Below are 12,053 nucleotides of genomic sequence, written 5' to 3'. Positions count from 1 at the left end.
GATAATGGGAAGTATATTTGTCTGAAACCCTGCAGAGCTTTTATCCATCTGCTTAGATGGAGAAGCAGACTGCCTAGATGTATAAGGCACTTTTCTCTGCCTTTTTCTGGATAGAATGTTCAAACAATTTCCCATAATTAATTCCAGCCAGCAACATCTTCAACTCCTTCATTAATTACTTAATCTCTGCACAATAGAGCCACAAATAGGCACTTTGACATCCTGTTTGTTTTAATGGTAGCATTAAGTGTATGCTTAAATTGCAGCCACTGATGCTCATTACACTTAATTTTGATGATTCTTTGTTTAATTTTGCATAGATTTGGCTTGATGATTCTGTACTTACTGTGAGTCTAAGCATATTAGGGCTGAAAGACTTTCTCAGCTAACCAGTCAAAATTTCTTGTCTGTGTTAGATTTATGTGTATTTGTTCCATCCTTCTGTTGTATTAATCTGTGATAAAATTGGCATCTTGAGCGATTTGAGACTCAGAGGTTTACTGTTAAATACTTTTTTATATAGGTACTTTATAAGGACCAGCATAGTAAAACTAGAACAGTGAAATCCAAAATGTTCTAATTCTGATTCACTTAAAAGGTGCAGATCAGATTGATTTCATCAGAGTTGACCAAAGCATTAAAGGAGGACTGTATAGATTGAATTTAAGGAACAAAAGAAATGTGCAAGTGAAAAATGCAGAGTTTAGTCAGATTCCTTCTTGTTTTGCTACTGCAGATAAGAGGAAAAAAGAGAAATTCCAAAGAGATGAAGCCCAGGAATCAGTAGATGCTGCCTTCCTTCAGTCCTGCCCATCTCTTGTCAGTTTAGTTTCAAGGCTCTATGCAATTCCAGTGGATCTGAGCTCTGAATGCCATTCCTCAAAAAGTAAACAAAACTTTTGGGGTGATGAAGACAGCAAGTGAGGATAAGACTTGGGTTAGAATGAGCCATCATTCTGGGATTTTTTTTTTCTGTCTGTAACCTTTGCATTTGTAGATGTAGGCGTACAAGAAAAAAAAATAGAGGTGTTAATAAGACTTTCCATCTATTGCCCTTTCTTATACAACTGAAAAATAATACTCATACAATCTAGGACTACGGACGAAGCACAGACAGTTTTCAAAAGCTCTCTCTTGTCTTTCTTCCATTAGTCTGGTAAGATCTGTTTGGGATATGGAATCTATTGTAAAAGGTTGTTGTTTTTTTTAAGTAAATTGTAAGAAGGTGAAATGAATAATTCTGTATAAGGCAAAATACTGGAATGGAACTTGTTGAAAATTGAGGGGGGGAAACAATAGTATCCATTTTAAATGGCTTGTTAACAATTGACAATTGTGGGAGGTCGGGAGGTCTGTCTTAAAATTAGTAAAAAAAAATCTGTTATTTCAAAGTATTGTTATGCTAAAACATGGATTTGCTACCTTGCTATATCAGTTCAATATCCTCTCTACCTTAAAAAAGATTGTTTCACAGGGATACTCTAAACTATGGTAGTATGGCAGTTCCTATCAAAAGTTCTTTATTCTGAATTTTGTTTCCAATGTTCACATATCAGAGGATTTTTTTAGGAGAAAGGCTTAATTTTTGACCAGAACTTACTTGTTTCTTACAGTCATATTTGAAGCAGACTTGCTACCATTGCTGTCTTCTTCAGTGCAGTATTAATTTCTGTTGGCAAAAAGGAATTTAAGATCTTTCTTATAAGAGAAAGCTGTCTAGGTATTTTGCATTTTTTCCCCACAATAATTTATGTATGCTAAACCTACCTGTGCACACACTAGGTCTTTAGTGCATATGCTCAATCTGCTCTTGTTAGTTGGTTTGGCCCTTGGATTGATCCATTATAAAAGCTGAGCCTTGCATGTGTTTTGTGGGAGTGAAGAAAAAGAGATAGAGAGAAGATGCAGAACTTATGAAAGAAGAAGAAGCCAAGACTAGGAGAAGAAGAGAGAATGGAAGGAATCGGTCATGGGGAATAAGGAGAGGACATCATTGCCAAAGAGATGGGGTGGAGGATAAGAGAAACTTTCACAATAGGTGAAAGGGATTTGAAGAATTTAGTTACAGAAAATTTTGAAGTATGAATTGCCTAAAAAAAAGAAGAGGACTTGTGATAAACTTCCACTTATGTGAAATGGGCAGGCTATTAAAATAGAGAGTTGTCAGTTCAAATATAACTTAAGTTGTTTGTTTTAGTTTGTTTGGCATTGATGAATTGGGTGTGTGTTTTTCCTAATACCTGTTTTTTACTATAGGGGAGAATATTTATAGCTCAGGGTTGAAATGAAGGATCCTTAGTGCTCATTGAACTTGGTTGTTTTTTGCTTCATTCCTGTATTTATCTCCTTGACTGGTCGAGACATTCAGGAAATCTCATTAATAGTTCTTAAATGAAACCAATTTTAGATACAACACAGAATCAGGTATAATAGATTATAGATGTTTCAAGTTAATATGTCACAGTATGATTCCGTAAACAAGGTCTTCTGAAGATCTTGACATTTCTGTGTAGCAATATTAGTGATTTAATCCCATCCCTGTTCTTGCATAGCAGTTGCACTCATATTTAAGGCAAAAGTTCCCTGAAAGTGCTGCCTATTGGTTTATTGTTTTACATATTCTGGCTTTGTTTGAGTGGACATACCATAATTCTGACTTCTATATACATACATGATGATTAATAATAATTATGTGCCATCAAATTAGTGTTGACACTTAACAGCCACATACATAGATATTCTCCGTGACATGAGGGGTCCTTGGTCTCTCTGAGTTTGGTTGTTTTCTTGCAGACATTTCATTACCTAAACTAAGTAACATCATCAGTGCTAGTAAGTATAAAACCTGAGGTATGAATAAGTGTAAAATTTACTAGTATTGATGATAGTACCTAATATGAGTAATGAAACATCTGCAAGAAAACAACCAAGCTTGGAGAGCACCAAGGACCCCTCATTTCAGTCCTGAGCTACAAATCATTCTTCTTTATTGGTTTCTCCATGACAATCTGTCCCCAATCTGGTCTTTCATGTCTTCCAATGGTGCATTCATCTCCATTGTAACTGAATCCATTAATCTTGCTGTTTGTCATCCTCTGTTTCTCTACTACATATTTTATTTCTGTATACAGATATAACTGAATGTTGTTGTACCATTTATTTGGAATTAATATGGATGTAGTCAAGTATTTTTTTTTCTCTCTGAATTGGATTAAATTAATATTGGACTGACACACTTCCTTGTATCACATTTTCCCTAAGAATCATAGTCTCAAGGAATTGAAAGGGCAATATGGAGAATAAATCCAAACTGCTATGATGTCTTCCCCTTAGCCTTCTCTTCTTTAAGCTAAACATATCCACCTATTTTAATGGTTCTTCATAGGATTTAGCCTCAAAGCCCCTTACCCTCTTTCTCACTCGTTTCTGCACTGTTTCCAGTTCTTTTGCAATTTTTTTGTGTGGTGACAAAAATTGGACCTAGTATTGGAGGCACAGTGTTATCAGTGCAGCATAAGGTTGAATGTGTATTATGTATTACAGTGTTATCAGTGCAGCATAAGGCTGAATGTGTATTACAAGCTTGTTGCTGACGTACCTGCCTCCCAGCTGCGTGACAACAGCCCTGCCTGTGCTGCTAGAGGCAGTAGCCGGGTTGGCGGTGGAGTTCCCCAGGCTTATAGTACTGGGGAACTTCAATCTACCGTCACTTGGTGAATCCTCAGATGGGGCCCAGGAGTTCATGGCTTCCATGACAACCATGGACCTGACCCAAGTAGTTCAGGGTCTGACCCATGAGGGGGGACACAGGCTCAACCTGGTATTTCTCTCAGGGCAGTGGAGATATGATCTGGAATTAAGGGGTATAGAGATATTGCCCTTGTCGTGGTCAGATCATTTCCTGTTGAGACTGGACTTTAAGATGCCACTCCTCCATTGCAGGGAGGCGGAGCCGATTAAGTGTTCCGCCTCAGACGCCTAATGGACTCTGAAGGGTTTCAGAAGGAGCATGGGGAGATACCTGACTCCCTTGTCCACAGTCCATCCGAGACCCTAGTGGCTGCCTGGCATAAGGTGGCATCTGGGGCATTGGATCGGATTGCGCCTTTGCGGCTCTCAATGGCAGCAGATCTAGGAAAGCTCCCTGGTTTACTGAGGAGCTCCGGGAGATGAAGCACCAGAAGAGATGTCTAGAGCGACGCTGGAGGACAAGTAAATCCTAATCTGACTGAACACTTTTAAGAGCCTTTGTTAGGACTTACTTAGCGGCAATACGGGCGGCAAAATGTTCATATTTTTCCACTCTCATTGCATCTGCTGATTCTCGCCCAGCCGCCCTGTTTAGGGTAACTCTCTCCCTCCTTAATATTGGGGGAACGGAGGAGCCCTTGCAGGGTAGAGCTGAGGAATTTGTACAGTTTCTGTCGGATAAAATCGCCCAGATTCGGATGGACCTGGACTCTGATTGGGCAATACCGACCGAGATGACAGGGGCGGGTCTTAATCCTGTTGTGTGGGAGGAGTTTGAGCCAGTGACTCCTGAGGTAGTGGAAAAAGCTGTAGGGGCGATGAGTTCCTCCACCTGTTTATTGGACTGGGGCCCCTCCTGGCTGGTTTTGGCCAGCAGGGAGATGACACGAGGCTGGATCCAGGCTTCAGTTAACGCGTCCTTGAGGGAGGGGTCCTTCCCGCAGCCCTTAAAGGAAGCGGTTGTAAGGCCCCTCCTCAAGAAGCCTTCCCTGGATCCAGCAGAATTAAAGAACTTTCGTCCAGTCTCCAACCTACCCTTTGTGGGAAAGGTTGTAGAGAAAGTGGTGGCACTTCAGCTCCTGCGGTCATTGGATGAAATGGATTATCTGGACCCTTTTCAGTCATGCTTCAGGCCTGGCTACAGCACGGAAACTGTTTTGGTCAAACTGATGGATGATCTCTGGCAAGCCCGAGATGGGTGTCATTCCTCCATCTTGGTGCTACTTGTCCTCTCAGCTGCTTTCGATACCATTGACCATGGTATCCTTCTGGGACGACTAAGGGAGTTGGGAATAGGAGGCACCGTGTTACGGTGGTTCTCCTCGTATCTCTCTGGTCGGTCACAGTTGGTATTGGTGGGAGGACAGAGGTCGACCCCTAGGCCCCTCATTTGCGGGGTGCCTCAGGGCTCGGTCCTCTCTCCCCTCCTATTTAATATCTACATGAAGCTGCTGGGTGAGATCATCCGACGATACGGGGTGAGATATCAGCAATACACTGATGATACCCAGCTGTATATCTCTACCCCGCGTCAATTCAGTGATGCAGTGGATGTGATGTGCCAGTGCCTGGAGGCTGTGAGGGTCTGGATGGGAGTCAACAGGCTCAGACTTAACCCAGACAAGACCGAGTGGCTGTGGGTATTTCCTCCTAAAGACTATGTTGCTTGTCCATCCTTGGTTCTGGGGGGGGGGAGAAATTGTCCCCCTCCGAACGGGCTCGCAATTTGGGTGTCCTCCTAGACTCACAGCTAAGATTAGAGCAACATCTGAGAGCTGTGGCTAGGGGGACCTTTGCACAGGTTCACCTGGTGCACCAATTGCAACTCTACTTGGATCAGGAGGCGCTCCTCACAGTCACTCATGCCCTTGTCACCTCACGGTTAGATTATTGCAACGCGCTCTACATGGGGCTATCCTTGAAAAGTGTTCGGAGACTGCAGCTGGTCCAGAACGCAGCCGTGCGAGCTGTTGTGGGTGCACCTAGATACACCCACATTACACCAATTCTCTGCAAGCTGCACTGGCTCCCTATTGGTCTCCAGGCACAATTCAAGGTGTTGGTTATTACCTTTAAAGCCCTACATAGCTCAGGGCCAGGTTATCTTCAAGACCGCCTTCTACCGCATAGCTCCCAGCGACCAGTAAGATCCCACAGAGTTGGTTTCCTCCGGGTCCCATCAGCTAAACAATGCCGGCTGGCGGGCCCACGGGGGAGGGCCTTCACTGTGGCTGCCCCAGCTCTCTGGGACCAGTTACCTCCTGAGGTCTGGACCATCCCCACCCTACTGGCCTTCCGAAAAGCTGTGAAGACCTGGCTTTTCTGGCAGGCCTGGGGCCGTTGATCTGGCGTTGTGATCTGGCGAGATCCGGCCATGAATGGTGTGATTGCGTTCTAAGGTTTTTAATGTTTTTTAATCTTTTAAATGTTTTTAGAATGGTTTTTTTTAAATGTATTGTGAGCCGCCCTGAGTCTCCGGAGAGGGGCGGCATATAAATTTAATAAATAATAATAAATAATAAATAATACATAAATTTAAATACATGATTCCAGAACAATAAACTAGAGAGAGAGTTTATATGTATCCAGAAAGATGATGGGGAAAAAATCGGAATAATACAAATTCTTACAGGGCTGGGAAAATAGCCAAAGTTTCATTGTCTTTCAGAACATCATCAGGGTGCAAGCCATATGAATCTCTGAAGTTATACTATTACAGAAAGCAGGTACCACAGTTACCCACAATCTCCACATTACACTTTTGTTGACACAGCCCAAGATTGCCTTGACTTCGTTGACAGGTGCAGCACATTGCTGGCTCATGTTTAAAGTATGATCTAGGAGGACATCCAGATAGCAATAGCAATAGCAATAGCAATAGCACTTATACTTATATACCGCTTTACAGTGCTTTACAGCCCTCTCTAAGCAATTTACAAAGTCAGCATATTGCTTCCAACAATCTGGGCCCTCATTTTACCCATTTTATCTCATTTTAACTCGGAAAGATGGAAGGCTGAGTCAACCTTGAGCCTGGTGAGATTTGAATTGCCAAATTGCAGGCAGCAGAAGTAGCCTGCAGTACTGCACTCTAACCACTGCGCCACTGCAGCTCCTTCTGATAGATCATATTGCTAAGCCAAGTAGTTCCTTTCTTCTATCTGTGCATTTGTTTTTTCTACCTAAGTATGGAACCTTACTTTTCTTGCTATTAAATCACTTGGTTAATGCAATACTAGGTCCCTCTGTTTATATATACAAAGACAGACAATTTAGAAAGGTATCATGGGGGTCTAGATTAGTACAATTTTGTGCCAAGAACCCAATGAGACAGAGAAACAAAACTGAAATAACAGCACATATATGTTTATGACTTAGTATCCTCTTATTTAATTGAAGAAACCTCTGCTCTATCTCTGCTTTATCTCTTAAATTATTCTAGGCAATATGCAGCATAAAATATGTGTCAGTTTGGAGTCTATGAAGGACGATAACAGAAAGAGGCAGCCAAAGATTATATTACATTTGTACTCATTTCACACATCAGTATGCAGAACCAGACATACTTATAAATGCTGCCTACTTATAGGAGATGACCTAATCTCAGAATAACACTTAATGTTTGTAGCTCAAGACAGTTGTAGCTCAAACTGAGTAATATACAGCATTTAGCCCTAGCGATACATATGTAACAATGCATTTTGCTGTGTATTTCTCATCGGATGTTCATTTGAAGAATGCTGTGTAGCACTTAGTGCTTAGGGATGCATCTTATGCATAATTGGAATTCTCAAATAAGGCTGACATTTGGAATGTGGGATATAAATGGAACAAGGGCATTTCAACAGAGCTCTGTAATTGGGGGTGAATGGAGTAACGTGTACACATGTGCTGCAGAAGGGCACAGTGGAAGGTGAAACTGCATACTCTTCAGCAAATGAAGGATGAAAGCCAATGTATCAGTGTCACAGCATGACAGTGTAGAGTATAAATGATATTGTCACTGAGTAAAGCAACTATCAAGGGAATTCCACTCCACTGAATTACATTACTTAGGCAGACCTGAAGGTATTGTGTATGAATGAGCGGAGAGGGCAAAAAGGAGTTTGTCAGCATAAACCAGAAATTATTTCAGAACAACTGGCTGCAGGGTTCAAAATTTCATGCATTTGCTAAGACTAGCCATGTTAACGGTTTTCAGGGAATTCTATACCGGATTTTTTGATGGGTGGAATTTGCATTTAGTTATTTCAATTATGAACACTTATTTTCATCTGTAGTAGCGATGCCAGTGCATACCATTTGGGTAAAGCCAAATTTTATAAAGGAAGAATGTTGTTTGTGCTCAATGCCTTCTATGTCTCATTGTTTTAATCTTAAGGAAAATTCATTTGTTGGGACTTATATTTCGGGCATGAGTGAGTGAGGTTTTTCCTTATTCTGAGTCCTCCTGTATTTGACATTGCCTTAAGGAGAAAACAATGCGAACATAAAACTGAATCAGGGACTTTCTGTTTTACAACATTATTTTTTGCAGCCATTGCAATATATCAGTTTATGAACTTAGCATACTCACAGATTGCAAAAAAATCCTTATCAGCATTACATAGCTAAAATACAATTATCCAAAATACCTTTTCTTTTTTGTGGAATATTTGCTTACTTGAGAAATACTATTGAAGCCATAAGTGTTGTCTTGAAATCAACAGATTGAATTATTAAGGTGGGAACAACAGTAGGGGTATTAATGGGGCAGAGAATTTGGGTGGATAAAATGCTTTAGGAAACATAAAATAACAAAATTTTAGAGATGATTCTATGGGAGGGGCTATTTTCTACTTGGGTGAGAAATGTTGTTCCCTCAGTTGTCTCTTTCTGTTTTGACATGCCAGACTATTTCTAGCATATTTGATAGAACTGTATTATGTAAGGCAGAGCTAGACTACTTATTTAACTTAGAAGAATTATTGATTTCTGTTCAAGAAAGGCATAGCCTATAGCCGTTCTAATAATATGACTAGATTTGCAAGTACCATTAAATCCATTATTTTATTGAAATTCTCTTTGCAGTTGTAGCATACTGTGAATTGCAGTCCATTTATCCAATATTTTCCCATTGATCAATTTGTATATTGTATCGGAAAAAAATTGTCCATCTTACCATATAATATTTAATTCCGCTTCCATTTCTTATTTTAACTAAAATTTATACATATTGGTAATAAGATGCTCATCATTGGTACATACCGTATTTTCCGGCATATAAGACGACTTTATAACACATGAAAATCTTCTCAAAAGTCGGGGGTCGTCTTATACGCTGGGTGTCGTTCTCCTGTAACCAAGCAGACCAGCCCGAAAGGCTCTGACAAGCCTTAAATGGTTCTGGCGATCCAAGCTCTGACGATCTGCTAATCAGGCAACTCAGCTGGGATCGCCAGAGCCATGGAGAAGGGAAAAACTTTTCCCCCTCCAGCTTGCTTACCTTAGCTCAGTGGTTGGGGGTCAAACAACCCTTTCACAGGGGTTTTGCAGGTGGTGCAATACAGAAAAACGAGCGCAGCCCTCGCCATCCGGAATGAATAGTGCTGTTGTGGCGGTGGGGGAGGGGGTGGCAGAAGCGGGAAGAAGCGGCGTTTGCAATGGCTGGAAGCTGTGGGAGTGAACCACTACTTTCATTTGTACGGCAACAGCATTCTGCCTTGGTATATTTGTGCCAGCCAGTGGCGCAAGGCAGCCCTCCTCTCCTGCTGCCTGGGACTCAGAGTGGTAAATGGCCCGACCAAAGTTTCCAGCCCCGCTTCAGGGAGAGCTCCTCGAAAGATGAGATCTTTCAGGGGGCTGATCTGGCGTCTGCAATGGAGAGCAAAATCCAGCTGCTCCCCGGACCAGTCACCATTTACCGCTCCGAGTCCCAAGCATCAGGAGATGAGGGCTGCCTTGTGCCGCAAATATACCAAGGTGGAATCCTGATGCCGCTCTTACAGCGGAGAGAAAAAGCCGGATTTTGCTCTCCGTTGCAGACACCAGATCGCCCCCCTGCAAGCTCTCCTCTCTCAAGCAGCCCGACCAAAGTTTCCAGCCCCGCTTCAGGGAACACTCCTCAAAAGATGAGATCTTGCAGGGGGCTGATCTGGCATCCGCAATGGAGAGCAAAATCCAGCTGCTCCCCGAACCAGTCACCATTTACTGCTCTGAGTCCCAAGCAGCAGGAAACGAAGGCTGCCTTGTGCCGCAAATATACCAAGGCAGAATCCTGATGCTGCACTTTCAGCAGAGAGATGAGAGCTGCCTTGGCCATCGGCTGGCGCAAATATACCAAGGCGAATGCTCATGCCGCACAAGTTCAAGTAGTGCTTCGCTCCCACACTTCTTCCGGCCCTCAGTCTCTCAGGAAGATGCTTGACTTCCTCTCAGCCCCAAGACACTGGCTGGCCCATGAGATGAGAGAGAGAGGGAATGAGAGAGAAAGAGAGAGAATCAGAATGAGACAGAGAGAGAAAGAGACAAAGAATGAAAGAGAGAATGAGAGAGAGAGAATCAGAATGAGACAGAGAGAGAAAGAGACAAAGAATGAAAGAGAGAGAAAGACAGAATGAAAGAGAATGAGAGAAAGAGACAGAGAGAATCAGAGAGAGAGAGAGTGAGAGAGAGAGAATGAGAGACAGAGAAAGAGACAGAGAATGAAAGAGAATCAAAGAATCAGAGAGAGAATGAGAGAGAGAGAGAAAATGAAAGAGAATCAGAATGAGAGGGACAGAGTGGGGAGAGAGAGAGAAAGGGGGACAGAGAAAGAGAGAATGAGAGAGAAAGAGTGGGAGAGAGAGAAAGAGAAAGGGGGAGAGAGAAAGAGAGAAAGAGTGGGGGAGAGAGAGAAAGGGGGACAGAGAGAAAGAGTAGGAGAGAGAGAGAAAGAATGAGAAAGAGGGGGAGAAAGAGAATGAGAGGGGGGAGAGAAAGAGAAAGAGTGGGGGAAAGAAAGAATGAGAAAGAGGGGGAGAGAGAAAGAGAATGAGAGAGTGGGGGAGAGAGGGGGGAGAGAGAAAGGGAGAATGAGAAAGAGTGGGAGAGAAAGAAAGAGAGGGAGAGAGAGAGAGAAAGCGAAAATGAGAGACAGAGAAAGAGAGAATGAGAGAGAAAGAGTGGGAGATAGAGAGACAGAGACAGAGAGGAGGGAGAGTGCCTGAAGGACCCCATCCCATACTGGGAGTCCAGGTGCTTCAGCAAGTGGCGCACTGGATTCGTATTAGTGGTCCGCGAAATTTAAAATTATGAAGTTGGTGATCCCTGAGGTCCAAAAGGTTGGGGACCCCTGGCCTAAGACCATCGGAAAACACATATTTTTGATGGTTTTAGGAATAACTTTATCGTTGGGGGGCACCACAACATGAGGAACTGTATTAAAGGGTCGCGGCATTAGGAAGGTTGAGAACCACTGCCTTAGCTGCTTGCCTTGCTTCGCTTGCCTGAATCCATTCCATCAGCAAGCAACTCCCTGCCTGCAATCAAGCAGGCAGGGAGTTGTGGACTTCAACTCCCAGAATTCCTCAGCCAGCAAAACAAAGTTGGCTGAGGAATTCTGGGAGTTGAAGTCTACAAGTCTTAAAGTTGCCAAGGTTGGAGACCCCTGTTCTATTGGGTAAGTTTTTTTCCCCTTTGGGATCTTTTAAAAAAAATAGTTAATTGGGGTTTTTTTTAGTTGTTCTTTTTTAGACCTAGCCATTTAAAGTTTAGGAAGTCTTAAATTTAGCTTTCATATAAAAATAAAATAAAAATAAAATAAAATAATATTTGTGCAGCTTTCTGAGATTTAGTGTGTTTCTGTAGTGTTTCACTCTAACTACACAAACACACAAAATCTCACCAAGCTGTATGTGGAATTTTGTGTGTGTAAAGTGTGAAAGTTGGGTTTTGGGGCTTTTTGTGGCTGTGTGAGGTTCCTGCTTGTTGCAGGGGCCATTTTGGGTCTAGCACAGCTGCTTTACATTGTGGATGAGCCAGTTGTGTTGTGTTGTGTTGTGTGTGTGTAAAGTGTGAAAGTTGTTTTTTTGGGCTTTTTGTGGCTGTGTGAGGTTCCTGCTTGTTTCAGGGGCCATTTTGGGTCTAGCACAGCTGCTTTTACATTGTGGGTGAGCCAGTTGATGTTTTTTAATTTTTATTTGGTGTGCGTTGGAAGAAGGGTAGTCTTATACGGCGAGTATAGCCCAAACCCTATATTTTAACAGGAAAATTCAGGGGTTGTCTTATACGCCCAGTTGTCTTATACGCCGGAAAATATGGTAAGTCTTTCAAATGGGGTTCTA

At 42.4% G+C, this 12,053-nt stretch overlaps 1 protein-coding gene across 2 annotated transcripts in view; it reads left to right on the top strand.

The window, feature by feature from the left end:
• Positions 1-12,053, top strand: part of BACH2 (BACH transcriptional regulator 2) — a 184,872-nt gene that overhangs the window by 114,794 nt on the left and 58,025 nt on the right. The gene's annotated exons all lie outside the window — the stretch shown is intronic.

This window comes from Pantherophis guttatus, chromosome 1, assembly GCF_059756535.1.
Source record: "Pantherophis guttatus breed Tessera chromosome 1, ASM5975653v1, whole genome shotgun sequence".
NCBI classification, from domain to species: domain Eukaryota; kingdom Metazoa; phylum Chordata; class Lepidosauria; order Squamata; family Colubridae; genus Pantherophis; species Pantherophis guttatus.
This window is presented reverse-complemented; position numbering and strand designations above follow the sequence as displayed.